Genomic DNA, 6,168 nt, shown 5'->3' with positions numbered 1-6,168 from the left:
GGTTGTCCCAAAAAGTCGCTTAAGACTCTTCAGTTGATCCAAAACGCAGCAGCACGTGTATTGACAAGAACAAGGAAACGGGATCATATTACTCCTGTATTATCTGCTCTGCGCTGGCTCCCAGTAAAATACAGAATAGAATTTAAAATCCTTCTCCTGACTTACAAAGCAATTAATGGTCAGGCTCCAGCATATCTTAAAGATCTCATAGTACCTCATAAACCAACTAGAGCATTGCGCTGCCAGACTGCAGGGTTACTTGTAGTTCAAAGAGTCTCTAAGAGTACAATGGGAGCCAGAGCCTTCAGCTATCAAGCTCCTCTCCAGTGGAACCAGCTTCCAGTTTGTGTTCGGGAGGCAGACACCCTCTCCACATTTAAGAGCAGGCTAAAGACTTTCCTTTTTGATAAAGCTTATAGTTAGGGCTGGCTCAGGTTTGCCTTGGATCAGCCCATAGTTATGCTGCTATAGGCTTAGACTGCCGGGGGACACCTCCCTGCTCTCCTCCTTCTCTAGCGCCTTGAGATTGCTTTTAGCTTTGAAAGGCACTTTACAAATACAATTTATTATTATTATTATTATTATTATTATTATTATTATTATTATTATTATTATTATTATTATTATTATTATTATTATCATTAGTATTATTATTATTATTATTATTATTATTATTATTATTATTATTATTATTATTATTATTATTATTATTATTCTCTTCCTCTCTCCTCCCCTCCCTCTCTTCTTCTCCATTTCTATCTGTATGCATTTATATAAATGTATGTTACTAACTCACCATCTGGGGCATCATCCTCTGAGTTTCTGTGTCTCTCATGTGGCAGGTTGCCACTGATAAAGTTTACGTCAGGATCATGAATCGTGGCTGCGCCTGCTGCCCTGGTCCTGCTGGACACCGGGAAGCCTTTTTGATATTTTCCTGGTTTCATCCAAACTTTCTCTTTTTCAACACAACATCATTTCTGTCAAATGTTGTATTTGTACTATGTTGTTTATCCTGTACACACGACATCTATTGCACGTCTGTCCGGCCTGGGAGAGGGATCCCTCCTCAGTTGCTCTCCCTGAGGTTTCTTCCATTTTTCCCCCTTTAATTATGGGGTTTCTTTTAGGAAGTTTTTCCTTGTGCGATGCGAGGGTCTAAGGACAGAGGGTGTCGTAACCTGTACAGTCTGTAAAGCACACTGAGACAAATGTATAATTTGTGATATTGGGCTATATAAATAAATTTGATTTGATTTGATTTGATTTGATTTGATGGATTTATTTTAGCCCTACATTTAACTACATTTATCAATAGTTTTACACAAAATAATTGTATTGATTAATAATACAATTAATAAAATAATAATAATAATAATAATAATAATAATAATAATAATAATAATAATAATAATAATAATAATAATAATAATAATAATAATAATTGTATTGATTAATAATACAGTTAACTCTTAGAAAGTGCGGGCCCGCCGGCGGGCCCAGCACGTCTTTTATCGCTTCTGTACCTGGACACTTTTGAACTCTTTGGATTTTTGGAAAGCTTAGAATCTCGTCTATTTTAATATGGAAATGAAAATCACAACAGCGGTACAATCAGTTCCTCAAACTAGCAAGTATACTCAATCAAAATCATAACTTTGAGCCAACTTACCTATAAAGCCTCATAAATATCCTCTTTTCAATAATAATAATAATAATAATAATAATAATAATAATAATTGAATTGATTAATAATACAATTAATAAAATAATAATAATAATAATAATAATAATAATAATAATAATAATAATAATAATAATAATAATAATAATAATAATAATAATAATAATAATAATAATAATAATAATAATAATAATTGTATTGCTTCCGCTAAGAAGAATAGTCTGCAATTCTACTGCATAGCAACGATTGGAACTGCAGGGATGTAACTCTGTAGCCTTCTTAACTTTAGCAATTCATACAATGTCAAAGTGTGGACATATCCCAGCCCTAATTGCTGTGTAACTGGCAATGGAGAATGCTAAGTCCCTACGTAGAGGTTTTGAACAGATGCATAAAATTACTGATAATTGAGGTTTACTGCCTTTTATTCTTTTATTTTTCCATTAACCAGTCTTTAATCACTGCCATAGCCCATACCGTGTTCCTGTTAGTGTTTACTTCATGTCTGTCTTCTTCTGTTCTGCAAATTTCTCTTTGTGTCTTTTAAGCTTTTTCTGCGCTGTTTTCTTGGTGTTGTACTCTTGTTCTTTTCTTTACTGCAGACAGTTCAGCTCTCTTGAATCCAAAGTTTCGTGCTCTCCACACATACAAATAAATATTCTAAAAATATTCCATGGGGTTTTCTAATGGAGTGTTGTGGAAATGTATCATATAGTCTTCTGGTTATATTTGATCTCTGTAAAGTTGTTGTTTGGCCTTAGAGTCACTAACCCTGTGTTTTCTCGTAGTTGTAATACACACGTCTGATGTCTCTGTCTGCTAGCATTTGACAGACAATAAGTGCCACCGTGACCATTGTCAGGCAATCAGCAGACGATTAATTTTTTAATTAAAACTAATGTGTTTTTTTTGGCCACAGCTGACATTGTTTAATTTACTGGACTTCTTCCTGCGGATTGATATGATTGGATGTGGTCCTATTGACAGAAGTGGAAATATAGAATTCACTACTACTACATATCTACTGCACATGTGTGAATGCGTCCTCCAAGCGGACTCCAGAACGCAGGATAAACACAAGTACTACACGTCCGTGTGGTGTCCGCAGCTGTCCATGTACGCTTAAGCGCTATAAAGGTTCAGGTGGCAGTGCATTTGGGGCACCATTGGGAAGTAACATCGTAGTTAATGGCCTAACCAACCAGTCTTAACTTATTGTGGTCGTTCCTATCACTAGTCACACTGGGTACCACGCTGTTGCTTTGATGCTTTTTGATCCTTCAGATGCAAGTTCTGTGATTTTAAGATGAAAAAAGGCATATATGAAAACTCTGTAAAGGGTGCATTAAAAGAACAGTTCAGACAGACACAAAATGCAGGGAAAAATGTTTGTTTGCAACTTAAACCTTTGAAGCGTATAAATGGCCATTAATGGGTTGTTCCTTCTCAATTTCAATCAAAGGTAGATGGCAGTTTTTCAAAACAATTATTATTCTATATAATATTGAAATATAAAGTATGCATGAATATAGAAGAAATCTAATCCCAAACATGACACTATGTTAGTGTCTATTTTTACAAAATAGCCAATGCTTTGTCATTGCAGATATAATTGACTGCCTCTCTTCCTTTTCTGCACTGTTGTGCAAAGTCAATGAAACGTTTTGATAACTAAGACTCCAACATGTATTACAGGTAAACATGCTAGGTTAGCCCAGATGATGAAAATCATTGTTTCTAAAAAGTGATCACCTCATTACGCATCACCAAGTCACCATACTCTGTGTTATAGAGTTCACATCAAAAGAACTGTCAGTGCACTCTCGACCAGAGGTCTTCAACAGGGGGTCTGCGACCCCTAGGGGGTCCGCAGAGGTACTGCATGGGGGTTGCAAAATGTTTGGTTGATTAGACAATTACATTTTTTAAATGTCTTTAAATACACATTAACATAGATCCAACATATTGTAGTGAACGGATAAATGGAGGCAGAAGACGTTATATTTCAGTCAGCAATGCAGACATTCAGTATTAATTGAATAGCTTTGTTTTGAATGCACAATAACAGGGAAGCTATGTATATACATGGCACGAGGCCCAGTTTAATATGAAACACAATTGTATACAATATATACAGCAGGGGGTCCCTGCTCCATCTCTCCATCAGTTTGGGTGTCCTTGGCCTGAAAAACGTTGAAACCCCTGCTCTAGACAATTATACTGTATCACAAAATCAAATCACATTCTGCACATCATTATTTATTTGTTTTGAAAGGACTGATTTCTGGTTTTATGACGTTCTATGAGTTCTTATAGTCTGGAAGTCCCGTTTTCCTGCATGTGGAGAAGCCGTCTGTGCACACAGTTGCAGGACTTGTATTCAGAATATCACCTCTACGTTTCTCAAGGAATGGCAGCATGCAGAACACATTTTCTCCAAACAAATCTTCTTTCAGCAACCTAAGCCAAACACACAGCTTGGCAACCACATTCACACTTGTGCTTTCATCTACTAAGATTCTGAAGCAAGTCTTTATGGACAACTCTACTCCTTTTATTTGCCTTACAATTTCTGTTATCAAGGTCTGCATACAATATGTCTGTTGTAGCTTTAAAAAAAAATACTTTTACTATCTGTGCTTCAGAAAAAGGATTCTTTGTCATTCAAGCAATCTTAATAGACGCTGCAGTTAAATGCATTGAGGTTTTTCCGTGGATGACTTTTGCTGCTCACAAAGCAAAGCAGAATGCTGCTGGATTTCGATGCACCTGAGGTTACTCCCAGGTGGATAGGTATTATTGAATTGTGTGTGCATGGTTTGGCAATGGCATTCCAAGTTACTACGCTTGAAACCAAGCACATAGTGTTGAATCAATAACCAGAAAAAATCATCAGTCCAACTTCTGATGAAATTCTCTATATGTGGTCCATCATTTTGTTTTTTACTGACATGACTTTAAACTGCCTTGTTTCTCATATTTAGTTTAACATTTTGGCGTCATGGGTTGCCATGGTATACTTTACATAAGAAGTGGATGTCACCCATTGGTTTGTGGACTACGGATTTGAAGCCTTGAATTTGGCATTTCTGTTGGTACCAAGCAAGACATCTTTAGGCAACCAAAATGTTACAATTAATTTTCATGAACTGAAAACACACAGTGGAATGGGTTAGAGTTGTAAGATGGAAACATGGGGAGCCCCAGTCAATCACAAGGTAGACATGCCCTAAAGCATACCCTGCCTTGTCTTCTATTTTAATGTGAAATGGGACGATAATTTACTCCAAACTCCAAGCTCCAAAACCTGTACTTCTGCTTGCCTTGGTCTGGGACAATATGACACATGTTTTAATGTTATCCATTTGTCCTTTGTGGACCATTTGTGTTTAATCTTTTTAAGTTTATAAATTGCCAAAGTCCCACTTTTTGCTAGATGGCTGGTGTGATCTCATTGTTTTTGACAGTTAACTGTGTGTTTGAAGTAATGAAAATAATAATTGTTTATTTATGTATCACTTATTGATATTGGAATATGTATCGATCAACGTGTTAGCACAGAATCCTTTTAGGGGTTAAGCTCAGAGTCTGTTCAGACTCGGTTTAAGCAATAAAAGACTGAGAAGACGTTTGGTAACATGTTAATAATCACGTTGTGTCTCCTGATTCAAGTCATGACAAACGTCTCAGTAATAAATCAAGACCGTGATATTTCCCTAAGTGCTGTGAGTGCCTCAACATAACTACAACAACTGTAATGATGCTGTAGTAACTACATGTGGACATTGTATTGTAAGGAAGTTTTCTATGTCAGTGAACACTTCACAGTTCCTCTCCATGTTACCAGAAAACATAATTAAAGGTGTCGTTTGTGTCTTTTGAAGAGTGATTGTATGAGGTGCTGGTCCATAGTTAGTGTTTTACCTATGGTAGACGATGGTCTGCACGATGGTCCTACACATGAGTGTGTATTTGCTGTTTCGAAATCAGACTGAAATCAAAAAGGTACACTTGAGCTTATTTCTTTGGTTTGGCATTTGTTTTAGTTGGCAAAGATAAGTTTTGCTGCTGCCCCCATCCACAGCAGTACTTTGCTGTACTGCTCACCCGTTATTGCTTACTTCTTCAAACTGGGGGCGTGCCGACTGTTGTCTACTGTAGGTAATACACTGAATATGGATAAGTACCTCATACAACTACACTTCAAAGATACAACCTTTAAGACATTACATTTCCTTTAAAACTTTATTCTTTATTCTGTTGCGGATTAGTTGTATATAATTGTATAGGAGATAGGGTTGCTATAGAAATGACTAAATGCACTATAAAACAGCTAAACGCTGTACAGCACAGCATTACAATATCCACCAGCAAGAGTGAACTAAACTTCTAGAATTAAATGTATAACAGCGGTAAGCACTACTCCAGGGGGAAAGATAAAGAAAAGGGCTAAAAGCCACTACTCTCCCCACGACATCCCATCA

This window comes from Cottoperca gobio, chromosome 1 (assembly GCF_900634415.1).
Source record: "Cottoperca gobio chromosome 1, fCotGob3.1, whole genome shotgun sequence".
NCBI classification, from domain to species: domain Eukaryota; kingdom Metazoa; phylum Chordata; class Actinopteri; order Perciformes; family Bovichtidae; genus Cottoperca; species Cottoperca gobio.
The sequence above is the reverse complement of the archived record's forward strand: the minus strand, read 5'-3'. Positions refer to the sequence as shown.